Raw genomic sequence first — 13,752 nt, 5'->3', positions numbered from 1 at the left:
GAAGTGCCTGTAGATGAGAATCAGGAAGCCCCAAACATAAACTATTACAATAATTCAAAGAGGCCAAAATAGAAGATTGGGTCACAGTATGAAAATCCAAATAATGTAGAAAAGGCTTTAAAAACCATAACAATTACAATGTGTAGTAGGATGCTGGAACTAAAACATTGATATGGGGTCACAGAGAAAGAGAAGAATCAACCACAACCCCCAAATCACAAGTCTTAGAATGAATTGTTATATGTCCATCAAACAGGATCTACTCAGGAAAATTGGCCACTTCTGTTGCACTAGGAGGGGCTCCTCAGTGCAGGTCAAGTGGTGTGTGCCCCTGCGCTGAGACAAGTCCAAGTCTGGGAAGGACTCAGGAGATGAGAAGGACTTGTCATTGAAGATCCAAAGAGACAAGAACATGTAACTGAAGATCAGAAAGATGAGGACTTGACACTGAAGATCAGATGAGACGAGGACTGTAACTGAAGATTGGATGAGACAAGGACTTGACACTGAAGATCAGAAGGGACGAGAACTTGACACAGAAGAGATGAAGACTCTCAGGGACCTGCGCCGAGCACACCCTCCACAGCCAGTTAAGGCCTGGCATGGACCACGCCACGGACAGGCATACACAAGAGTTCATTTGTGGAGAGGAGCAAGTGCAAGGAGCTGCGAACCAAGAATGGGTGCAGGGTTCTGATTCAGGTTCAGGTTCAGATTCAGGTTCAGGTTTAAAACAAGGTCTCGGAGACTTGCACTGCTGAGAAGATCAGAAACATGGAGGTTCCTCGGCGACAACTGCTGGAATCCCACCGAGCACCCTACACACCCCTGCCGGGCTGGTCGTGGACCATGCAAGGATGGGACAGTGGAGCCAGACGAGACAACAAACTGGAACACGGACATCAAGGCTGGAATGAAACATCAAGGCTGGAATGGAACATCAAGACTGGAAAAGAACATCAAATTAAGATATCAGGAATATGGAATTGGATCCAAGCAGATGCCAAGCTGGATCGAAGACAGGAAGTCCTGGAGAGAACTTGCTCCTTGTGAAGGCAAGTTGGAAGTGATGGAGGAGCCCTTTTGTAGGGCTAAGGAGGCAACACCTGGATGACATCAGCAGGCGGAGTCAGGAGGGCCTCTTCCTCACTGGCCCTTTAAATCCCAGAAGAAGGCACGGGCCCGCGCCTAAGGAGGAAGCTGGAGAGGAGGACTGCAGGACCCTGGACAGTGGCCCTGCAAACGTTGAAGATGCAGGAGGAAGTTCGGCCTCAGGGAATGGCGTCCAGCCACAGAGAGGCCTCCGGGAGCGGCCCCATGCTGCAAGAGAGTCTGGGGATGGCGGCCTCCAGGGCATGGAGGGACGGACGTCAGCGGCGGCCTCTAGGCTGCAAGGCAATGACATCAGCAGCTCCAGCCACAATGGTAGGAGCAACAGCATGACCTCCACGCCGCGGGAACAAGGCTTCAGGAAGGCCTCCGTGCCGCGAAGGTAAGAGCCTGTTTGCGGCCCTGCCACGAGCAGAATCACAACAAATTCTAATCTAGAAAGAAACACTATTTCCATTTATTTTTTAACATTAAGGGCAAACATGTTACAGAACAGTCATTTATTAATCCTGTGCAAGCAGACTGAAAGTTTGTTCAATGCAGAATCAAATGTAAAAGAAGCTGGAAAAAAATTGGATATCATCTGGAAAAAACTTATAAGAAACATCCAACTGAATATAAGGGAGCCAGATAAATATTAAACAAGGTGGGTGAAAGTGAGGAGCCCTGGTGAGTGTTATGATCAGGCTTGTGAACCCTTGGGCCGACGGGAGGATGGAATACCTTAGGAAGTGGGTCCTTAGGTTCCCCCGTCGGGTGGCGAGGCACAACAGAAGATGTAACCGGCTGACTCTTGACACTGAAGACTGAGGCAACCATGGAGAAAGCAAGAGTCGAGACATCGGAGAATCCAACTGGGTCTTCACCACTGGAAGCCCATGGTCCCCCCAGGAGGAGCCCATAGGGACCCGGGCCGCTGGGACTTAGGTAGACCTTTGAAAGGTTGAGGAGTCATGAGATTGGTGCAAGGGCCAACTGGAGCTTCGCCACTGGAAGCCCGCGGTCCCCCCGGGAGGAGCCCGTAGGGACCCGGGCTGCTGGGACTTAGGTGGGCCCTTTGAGACGATGGTCCAGAAGAAGTCCAAGGTCGAGTGCCAGAGGGTCGTCGCTTACCAGTCCGAGGTCACACACCGAAGGATCACCGCTTGCCAGTCCGAAGTCACACACCAAGAATCACCGCTTGCCAATCCGAAGTCAGACACTAGAAATCACCGCTTGCCAATCTGAAGTCAGATACCAAGGAATCACTGAGAAGAAACGGGAACCAGGAAGCAAGGATCTGATGCACTAGAAAACTCACCGAAGCAAGCAGACTTGAGCAAGGAAGTTGCCAAGTCAAGGAATGAGCAGAGGAAGTCTCCTTAAATACTTCCCCTGGTCTGGTTCATAGGAAACAGGTGTAGGCAATTAGAGGGATGAGGTCCCTTTAAATTCAGAAAGGAGGTGCGGCCTTGCACTTAAGATGGCGGTGGCCATCTTGGATTCCTGGCTGCAGAGGAGAGCTGCCTGACGCCGTGAGGGAGGAGCAGGAACGGCTCCCAACCCGGCAGCCATCGCGGGGACCTGCGCCGGCGAGTGGGAACGACAGATCCCAGTCTCCCGCGGCTTCCTCGATGCTGCCTGTGGCAGCCTGCTGCCTTGGGTCAGGTAGGGGGCTGTGGCCGCGTCCATCCACGGCTACGGAACACAACAGTGAGGGCTTGTAGACAGGAGATATAAAGCAGAGGATGTATTACCCACCATCATTTGAAAAAAGGATCCAAAAGAAAAGAAGAGAACCAGGAAAGTATATTAGAAAAGATGCCATCAGCAGAAGCAAGATCATATGATTAAGGGTGTTGAAAGCTGATGACATATCCAGCAAATCCAGAATATATTTAACACCAGAATCAAAACCCAGATGATTACTATTGAAACTAGAAAGCAACAAAGATTCTATGCTATGAAGTACCTGGAAACCAAATTGGGCACAATCTAAAAAAATATTATCCTCCAGATAATCTTGCATTTGACCAAGAAGTATTTTATCAATATTCTTGGACATCAGCGACAAAGTCAAAATGGGATAAATTAATAATTGAATAATTCTGAAGAATCCAAATTTGTTTTCTTGATTAGTGTACAAACTGTAACTGCTTTTAGTGGTGATGGCACTAAGCCTTCAGAAAACAAAGCATTGATAAGATTTGAAACAAATGGACTAACCTCAGCACATAATACTTTTATCAGAGCAGAGGAACAAGAATTAAAAACACAAAAATTGTCTTTCATCTTATTTGTTGAGGTAAAAACTCTTGCCATGCATGAGAAGCTAGATGTAAAAAAAAAAAGATTACCTAACCAAATCTAGTGAGAAAGATTTATCTGCCAAAGTTGTCTTATTCGAAAAAAATGTTGCAAATGAATCACATAAAGCTTGTGAGGTAAAGAGAATTATGAGCTGGAGGCACTATTAGTAAATCAACAATCCTGAACAAGTCATGAGGATGGGAAATTGCTGAAGAAATCAATAATGTTTTGCCTGGTCAATTGCCTCCTTATAGGCTTTCAGCTTAGAGTGGTAGATAACAAAATTGTCCTCCAATTTATTCCTGCATCAGTGGCATTCAGCAGCTTGAAGACTGTGCTTTAAATTCCTAAGTGCTGAAGTATATCATAAAAAGCAGTTCTCTGATGCCAGACAAGAAATGGCTTAGCCAAAACAAGAGAGTCCAGGGCTGAATGCAAAGACTTCTGCCACACATCCACCAGACCATTGACATCATTAATTGCAACAATAGCCAAATCAGGAAGCCATTGAGAGCATAGCTGCTCAGAATCAATCTGTAGCCTTTTCAGAAACATATGAAGGTCAACAGCTTTGTGGATTGAAAAAGCAGGTCATTGGATCGAGCAATCAATTGAACAAGGTACATCAGTACATGAGATAGAACTAAAATTGGCAGATAGACAATTACTATGAATGAAGATTAAATTCAGAGTATGCCCTTGCTTGTGTGTTGGTACATGAACCAAATGAGACCATCTAAATGACTGCATGATAGACAAAAATTCTCTACAAATGACCAAAGAAGGACCAACATCAACCTAAAGGATGAAATTCCCCAAAATGTAGCATTACTAACTTCTGCTTTAGATAAGATACAGCTATCAATGAAGACAGACAAATTAGAAGCCATACAGCCAAGAGGAGAATAAACTAAATAAAGGCCCCAAATTCAGAGGGAAACACCATAAAGAGAAGCTCCAGCGGAGAAGTGTCTTCAAAAGGCAGCTGAAAGGAAGATCGAGCAATAACCAGTAGACTCCCTACCATCTTTTCTCAAGGTTTATATAAAACAATATAATCAGCAATGCTGAGTTGGTTTAGTTAAACTATATCACTATGTAGCAGCCATGATTCAGTGACACATAGTGCATCTGGAGTTTTATCCTTCAGAAGATTAATAAACACTGGTATCATTTTATGAATTGCCTGGCCATTCACTAGTAGTAAAGAAAGATGGTCAGAACATATTTTAGACTGAGATAAAAGTGAATCACATAAAATGCTGATAATGTTGCCAGCATTAGAATCCAACTGGCCATATCAACTTTGACCAGTAATAACAGAAATAATACCTTCTGTAGAAACATCCAACCCAACAAAATAAAAAGCAGCTATAGCTTGCCAAAAAACAAACAAACCTGATACCAGGTTCTACAAGAAGGAGAAATGAAAAATAAATAAATAAATAAACCTATGAATTGATATAACTATCTCACCCAAATAAAACACAGCCAGAGACAGATTATACAATCAATGTAGATGTTGCAGGTTCTATGTCCCACCCAAACTACACACAAATTATGCACAAAGGAGCATGCTCTTTAGTCACGTTCCTTTGTGCACCCATCCTGTGTCATCATGGGCTTGAAATAGGGCACCATGTGACATCGCCCTGTTATGTGCCAAACACTCTTATGGCGCTTCTCCATGGGTACAAGAATACCAATACTTAGATTTTATAGAAAGTATAATTTTTTATTGAGCAATATAAGTATTCTTGGGAGATGCTGGATGCCATTTCTCTGAAAAACTGACCAACCAGCATCTCGTCTGTATACATGAACCGATCCTTCTTTTATAGGTAAATACAATCCAGTACTAGGTCGGAAATTCTTAAGTTGCATGAACACCTGGAGTATCAGTTACATAGGTTGTCATGTCAATAGCATGATAAATTATCACTAAATGACCCTGACCAGTTCTCCAAGTTGGGGCCCATTTACTATCATTCTTTAGATAATCCTTTGTTCTGTTAAAATCTTGCTGCTCAGGGAAATCGTTATATGTTACGCTCTGTGCTGTGTTTAAAGATGCTCCTGTAATCGACATTCTAGCCTGAGGTTCTGACTGTTTCCTTCTGCTCTTGTGACCCTATAATTAGGCATCACAATTTGTCACCAGCTTCAACTGCTGTCCAGGTGTCCTTGGAATTCCTCCAGGTCAGGCTCAGTAAGGCATTTAAAGTTAACATAGCCAGAAAGACTAAGAAAGCAGATGATTCTGGGTCATTTGCCATCTCCATGTTGGTCTCAAGCTCAGGCACACATATCAACTCCCTAAAATGAAATCTAGGTGGTATGTGAGGACTCCTAATTTTATACCAGGCAGGCAAGTTACCAGGTGCTCCGCACACTGACCAGCCATCCAGCTATCTACTTTCCTGATGATTGGATGAATAACTACAATAGCCATCCTAACCCTTCCCTCCTGGGCTCAGCCCTTGGAGACACATCATTGGTGCTATTGGGAGCATTGTTAGCAACGAGCATATGGGGCCCATGCTCCAAGTCCAACATTCAGTACCCTGAGTCTCAGCCGCCACTGCTCCAAATTGTTTTTCAATCACTCACCACTTGTGCTCCATTGAGTCCCTACTGAGAACAACAGAAGTCTACTGAATCAGCCAGGCCTGCACCAAATTTAAGAAAGGGTTGGTACAGAGGCATGGTCAAAAAGAGGATGCTGCTGTGGTCCCTGAGTCTATTCTGAACTTAAGAGGCTGATGTAGTGACAGGCCTCAAGGCTGAAGAACTGGCTGAGTCAGCAGGGCCCATGCAGAAGAAGATGCTGATGTAGTGGCCAGCTGTGGGGCTAAAAAATGGAAGCTGAGTTAGCAGGGCATGATCCAATGATGAGGCTGAAACATCAGCCAGGCATTCACCTAAGAGAGAAGGCTACTCTTGCCTGACCCTGCACATTCTGGATAGAGAAAGAGTGAGAGTGAGTATTTGTATGTGTAAGAGAAATACATGTGAGAGGGCATGTGTGAGAGAGAGGATGAGCATGTGTATGTGTGCATATGTGAGAACAACAGCATGAAAGAGAGAGAGAGAGAGATGGAGTATATGTGTGTGTGGGTGGGTGTGTGAGCTTGCAAGTGAGGACTTGTATGTGTGTGTGTGAGAGAGCGAGAGCATCCCTTTGTGAGACATGCTGTTAGGAGATATCTGAGCTCAAGACTCAAGGGCCACCCTTGAAAAGAAGGCATAGACCTGGAGAGGTAAGGTTGGTGAAGGACAGTGGAGACTGGTTTATATGCAGGAATATTATAACATAAAATACAAGGAACATAAGAGCAAGGATACAAGGCAGGACACTGGAATACACTAAAATTGAGACAAGATTACATGTCACAAATAACAGACAAAATGGGTAGTGCTTCCACAGTGCAGGAACCAAGGGAGCTGTTGGACCAGCACTGTGTGCTTTCTTGGAATCTCTAGTGATAGTTGCAAATCTAGGGAACACCCAATGCTAGTTTAAACAAGATGCTGCGGGAGCATATCTGACTTCCCTAGGAATGCCAGATACTCTACAGCTCCACAACAGGTTCACAGCCTGTGTAAAGGGGCTCAAAAAAAATTATAATAAGCTTACCTGAAGCCTGAGATGCTAAAGGTCCAGAAAAGGCTGGAGATGATGAGGCCCAGAGCAGATGAGCCAGAGACAGTGACAGCAGAGACATAGTGGCCATAACAGCTCCCTACATGATTGCAGGAGACTGTAGGAGGCTGGAGACCCATGAAAGCAGCAGCAACAGCAACAGGAGACCACAGAAGCAAGAAGAGTCAGGAAGAAGCTGGGACTGAATGATGGCATCAGGTCATTGCGGCGATCTTCCCTCCCTGTGACCAGCCCTGCCACAGCTAAGCCCAATGGAGATGCTGAAGAATGGAAGACAGTGCTGACCTAAGAGATGTGGGATGAGACTCAGAGACACCATGGAGCTGCAGCAGACCTGACCATCTTTTGCTATTACCATTGATGCAGCAAGTAAGAAGATGTGGGACCACAGTGATAGATTGAATGCAGGTCCAAACGGCCGTGGAGAAAACCCGATGGATCAACAACAAGCAGGAAAGCACTGAAGCAGATAATGATGAAAGACCAAAGAAAAGAGAGATGCACCCCAATGTAGGAAGATAGTGTAGAGCAGAAGGGAGCCACGATGTTACTGGGAGTCTGCAAGCCCAGAAGAGTTGGTTGAGAGTGTCACAGAGGCAAGGATCAGGACACAGGAGGGAAGGGCTTGAGTGCCACAATCATGCCAAAAGAGGAAAAGAGAGAGCCGCTGTGAAAGACAGTACTATCCCATTCCCTGTGAACCCCAGCCCAGCAGCAAAAGAAGAAGAAAGCCATTATCACACTGAGATGCAAAAAGAAAAAAAAAAAAGCGATACCATCAAAGAAAGGGAGATCTGGGTGCAGGAAGCACAGCTTCAAGTCTCTGCCACTGCCAATCTTTCCCCTCCCATAATTGGCCCAGAACGGCAGGATAAGGAGAAGGAGAGGCCAGTCAAAAGAGAGCACTAACAGGCAGTTGCTCCTGCCATCCTTCACAACTGTTAAGGACTCAGTGAGTGAATGAGACACAGAGGGGTAGATTTTCAAAGGGTTACGCGTGGAAGATACACGCATAACCCCCGAAAACCTAACCCTGCGCACGCCAAGCCTATTTTGCATAGGCTTGGCAGCATGCGCAAGCCCCAGGACGCACATATGTCCCAGGGCTTTCAAAAATGGGTGGGCCAGGGGTGGGACCGGGGACGTGGTGGTGGTCTGGGGGTGGGGCCGGGGGCGTGGTGGCGGTCCATGGACGGTCCCAGGGTGGTCCCGAGTCCTCCATTACAGCGGCCTATGCCGGGGGATGGCGCACCGGCAGCTGGCCGGCACGCACAAGTTACGCCTGCCTCGGGCAGACGTAACTTATGTGCACAAGTGTGCACCCCCCTGTGTGTGTTGACCTTGGGTTTTATAACAAGCGCGTGTTATAAAATCAGATGTACATTTCTGCGCGCCGGGTAGCGCGTACACATACAAATGTATTCCGTGCGTGTAAAATTTAAAATCGGCCCCAATATTAGCACCTGACTTGTGGCACCATGTTGAAGCTGTGTTGATTATGCCAGGAGGAGAGAGTTTCAGAGAGAGAGAGCGAATGGGGGGAAGTAGCTAGCCACATTGGTCAGCTGTGCTAAAGAGACTCGAAAACACTTACTTACCTTCTTGATGTTTTTCACCATTGCTGTGTTTCATCATTTCTAAAAGGAAAAAATAATAACACAAAGAATCAATTCTTAGGAACTTAGAAGAAATGACTGATGTTTAGTAACTGGGAATTAAAGTTACAAACAATATATAACAATACTTATCTGATCATTTGCTAGTGACCCCTCCAGATGGTCTTAAATGCCACAGCAAGAATTCTCACCAATGCCAAAAAAAAAGACCACATCACCCCGATCCTCCAGCACCTCCATTGGCTTCCCATCAAATACAGGATACAGTTCAAAACCAGCATGATGATTCATAAGGCCCTACATAACATCTCCCCACTCAACCTAACATTCCAGCTCCAACTACACACTTCTAAAAAGCCGACGAGAAGGGCATACCAAAACAGATTGATCACCCAACCCGCAAAATCCTCCCTGAGAAAACGCGCTTTATCCACAGCGGGCCCGTCACTCTGGAACTCACTACCTCCAGACCTCCGCCTCGAGCCATGCCATACCACTTTTAAGGTGAAACTCAAGACTTGGCTCTTCCTTCAAGCATTCCCAGAGAGCTAAGAACAAGATATAATCAACCCACTGTCCTATAGCATTAATGCAATGTTTATTTTACACTATTTATTATTGGCCTTATTTATATGTTTCATAGGTGAACTTAGTTTGTTTTTTCTACTTATTATAAAGCAATCGTTTGATATGTTCTATGTAAATCGTTTGATATGTTCCATGTAAACCGCCACACGGCGGTAGTTATTTCAGTTACCTGTGAACCGGAGTGATATGTATTTTATACAGGAACTTCCGGTATATAAAAACCAAAAATAAATAAAATAAATAGTGTGAAATGGATTGTAGATTCAATTCTCATAGCTGTTCTAGAGTTCAATTTATATATTCTATCTAAAAAATCAAAAGATAAAGAATAAATACTATATGCTAAAATATGAAATGAATATATCTCTGATCTTAATGTAGAATATAATGAATAGAGTTTAGAGCAAGTTACTGTTTTAAATAAAGAATATATTTGACAATTTATACCATTTACAATGTCAATATTATTTGAGTTAAAGTGATACTATTAGAAGAAAGTATTTATTAAATTGTAAGCCTGCTTGTGTGTGTATACTATTTATTAACTTGCTACATTATTAATATCAACCTCATTCACATCTAGTCTTCAGCACACAGGGGTACAGTTTACACCTGGAATCCTCAGGGCCATGATTTTGAAACCCTTTGACTTTTGTAGATGCTGCACAGGTCCAAGGAGTAGACTACTGCTGCTACATGTTTTTTCCAGATTTTCAGGACAAGTTGACCCAGTCCTATTTTTATTCACCTACATTCAGGTACTTATTGTCTTGCTTTTCATAGGGAATGCAATAGGGGAATCAGAATAAGTCCCAGCATACAATGGGGTAAAACCAAGACTGGATCAACCTGTCCTGAAAATATGGAGCTAGTTGGCAACTCTAATTATGATATTTTATATTTCCTTTTTTTATTAGTCAGGGTTTTTCATGAGGAATGGTGATGTTTCTCTTTATCCATTGCTGCACTGCATACAGAGTCTGACTTATTGTGGTATACATTTCAGTTGTTTCTATTTATACTTTATGACACCTTTATTCTGTATTTAGTGAGGGTCTATCTGTGTTCTACATATGTGACTGTGACAACACTTAAAGAAGAGATCAGTGAAGGATGTGGATGATGAATACACTCATAATATATCCATAATGTTGGGAAGAATGAGCAATGCAACCCATAACACACATGCACATATACAATTAATGGAATGCATTCATCTAGGCAGATTATTTTCCTTTATTCTTATGGTGTTTCAAGCTGATTCATGAGTACATCGCTTATTGATAGTCCTGTTGGTTTTGTTTATCCATTGGTAGATTGATCATTGCCACTGTCCTGGGGATACTAGAAGAAACAAAGGGACAAGGGAGAGGAAGCAGATTCAGGAACTGTGGTGGCAAATCAAATCCTGCTTAGGCCAGTTTATTGGCCCTCTAGTGGTGTGTATTTGTTTGTCATTATTCAGTCCTGGTCTTGTGTGTGTGCTTGCCCCTTTATTTGTTTCTATTTGTTTGCTGATCTTATGAGCAGGCACCCTTATGCTTGTATCCTTACTATGGCCCTGCCCCTTAGTAGGTGCCTTTCAGGCTTCACTTGACCTGGTGTAGTTTACATGATTGAATTATGCTTTGTCTGCTAAGAGATTTTGTTGAGCTCAAATGGGCTACTAAGAGGTTAAACTGAAGACATTTGATTGCTGAAAATATGTGAAATGCTGTGCAGTGTGTAAAGCCACATCAAAAACATATTTTGCTTAAGGCTTATGCAAATGATTTTGCAATTTTGCAGGAAATGCTTGTGGTTTACTCGCATAAAGAGAGATTGAAATATTAGATAGGTTTAGAAATTACTTTCCCTTAGTATATGGTATGCATGTGTTTTTTAAAGGTCAAGGGATGGGTGACATTTAATGCAGATGTTATAATAAAATATCTCTCCTATCTAGTAAGTATAATGTCCTTTTTAAATATAAAAGATAGCCAGATTCAAAGTGTCAGGTGCTCAGAGATGTAGGACTGCCTATGATGTCACAGGCATGTTAGGCAACAAATTACCCTTTTTTTTTCGCTTATGTGACCCCCCTGCTCTTTTGGTGTTATGACTAGGCCTGTAGGTCTACATTTGATGGATGTTTGGATATTTCTGCTCACTGGTATGGTTTATGATTTTAACACATGAGATGTACGTGTCTGCTAAAGACTTGCTATTCATTACAATGGTCTGTAAAAACCTATAAAAAAAAAGCTTTGAAGGTTTGTCATTAGGCAGAATGACCACTTAGGTCTTTCTCCCTTCATGTGTTTGTAAAAGACCTATCAAATAAAGATAAGCTTTCTCATATTTACTTATTCTTTTGTCTCAAAGGGAAGGCTGCTTTAGGGGCTCAGCAGTAAGAATTATTTTCCTCAGTTCCCCTGCCAGCATCTCCGTTGAACTATCAGCCACCAGAACCTGAAGGCCCACCTGAGGGGGAGGTAGTAATTAGGGAGAATATCTGCTCCTTCATAGCCCCCATCTGCAGAAGCCCACTATCTCCGAGTCCAGCATTGCTCCTGTCCTCGGAGTTACCCCTAACACTGGCACAAAGCCCTGACATCAAGTTGAGACCAGCAGACCTCGCAAGAGTGGTAATATGGACTGCAGCAAGTCTGTATTAATTCCAGACTTCATTTCAGGTCTTGTACCCTGCTGATCCATCCCTGTTAGACTTTTTGTCTGACCCTGCCTCATCCAGCTGCTGTCACTCTGCCATCTGGGAGAGATAGATGAATGCATTGTTTTGTCTGGTCATCATATTGCTGGTGAAATAGATGCTACCCATTCCACCTTAAACAGCTGCAGACCCCATGCTAGGCCCTGTTCTGCAGGTTTTGCTTCTAGGCTCCATTTAATATTTTTCAGGCCTCAGCCTGTGACAAAGCAGGTGTGTGCTAGATTTTGTTTCTTTAGACAAACACTACAATTAGCTGCTTTCAGCTCATCCCCAGTGACTCAAATTCAGCCAGCTGACTCCTGCCCAGAACTACAGTCTCTATTGCAGCTAGCTCATTCAAGTCCTGCCTTAGTGCCTGGCTTCCCAAATATTAAGCCATGCACAGTTGGAACTGGTAGGTGGTAAAAAAGATTCCTCCATGGTCCCTGAAGCAGACAAGCAGTTGTTGAAACACGGCCAATGTCGGGCTGGCGGCTTCAACTTTAAGAAGCGGCAGGAGTTCGTCTAGAACCGATAAGTACTGAAATCAGGAAGCGAGAAAGCTAAAAATAGTCGAGCTGACCGCCAGGGGGAGGACATATTCTTAACATGCACAAGAAGTACATAGTTTAATAAAAAGAAACAAAAAATAAAAAAATATATTTAAAATAAAGTCTTTGAAGAATAAAGTCGGTAGCTATTAAATGAGAGAATCACAGAGTGGTTTCCTCACATATAGCAACCACACATCACCACACATCAGGGAGTTCCCTTGATGGTTGGTAGTTAATGTTATTCAGGATGAAGGCAACAAGTGGAGTTCCACTTATCTGATACTGGAGAGATTATTGAAGGATCAGAAAGTCCTTAATGAGTTGTCTTAGGAAAGAAAGCAAGGTGTGGCTCGCCCTGTATTGTTGCTCCATTGTAGCTGTCAGTCCTCCATCATCTTTCTTATTTCTTCTAGGAAATTTATCAAGATGTGACTGAAATTCATCATCTGGGTGGGCAGTACAGCCAACCTGTACCCTGCTGATCCATCCCTGTTAGAGTTTTTGTCTGACCCTGCCTCATCCAGCTGCTGTCACTCTGCCATCTGGGAGAGATAGATGTTTTGTATGGTCATCATATTCCTGGTGAAATAGATGCTACTCATTCCACCTTAAACAGTTGTGCCTGCATCCCAACATAGCACTGAGAATACAGGGTAGGTTAACCTGTCTAATGAATGTGAAAAATGGGCCCATTTTTGTTTCATTTCAAATGAAACAAACATTAAAAAAAAGAAAAATGTGAATTTTTTAGTTTGGGAAATAGTTTGTAAATAGGGACTACTATTATTTATTTAATTATTTAATTATTTGTGTGTTTTATATACCAAAGTTTAGCTAGATGCCTTTACTCTGGTTTACAGGTAAAACAATGTATTACAAGAGGAGTAACAACTGGTATAACAATATAACTGGTGCGACAATATATATGTTGTAACAATATAACTGTTGTGACATGATATATGGTATAACAATATAACAGGTGCGACAATATATATGTGCATGTTAAGACTATGTAATCGAATTGGTCATAGCCCAACTTAAAAAAAAAATAAACGACAACATCGTAACATAATGCATCGCCATCAGTAAATAGTTAACATTTTAAAATTCTATACAGTGGGTTATCGTCATCGGCAATTGTTTGTTTGTTTGATGTGACCTTTATTGTGTGTGTGTTTAGCCAATTCCATCATTGAAGGCTTGTTTGAAAAGCCATGTTTTGAGTTCTTTTTTAAATGT

At 43.1% G+C, this 13,752-nt stretch overlaps 1 long non-coding RNA gene across 1 annotated transcript in view; it reads right to left on the bottom strand.

Annotated features, from left to right (window-relative positions):
* LOC115086213 overlaps positions 1 to 13,752 on the bottom strand; it is a 70,460-nt gene that overhangs the window by 11,736 nt on the left and 44,972 nt on the right. The window contains exon 2 of the long non-coding RNA XR_003855158.1: positions 8,662 to 8,700. This is a non-coding gene — a long non-coding RNA (uncharacterized LOC115086213). The remainder of the gene's footprint in view (positions 1 to 8,661; positions 8,701 to 13,752) is intronic.

This window comes from Rhinatrema bivittatum, chromosome 2 (genome assembly GCF_901001135.1).
Source record: "Rhinatrema bivittatum chromosome 2, aRhiBiv1.1, whole genome shotgun sequence".
NCBI lineage: Eukaryota > Metazoa > Chordata > Amphibia > Gymnophiona > Rhinatrematidae > Rhinatrema > Rhinatrema bivittatum.
Note: the sequence above shows the minus strand (reverse complement) of the source record. Positions and strands in the feature narration are given on the sequence as shown.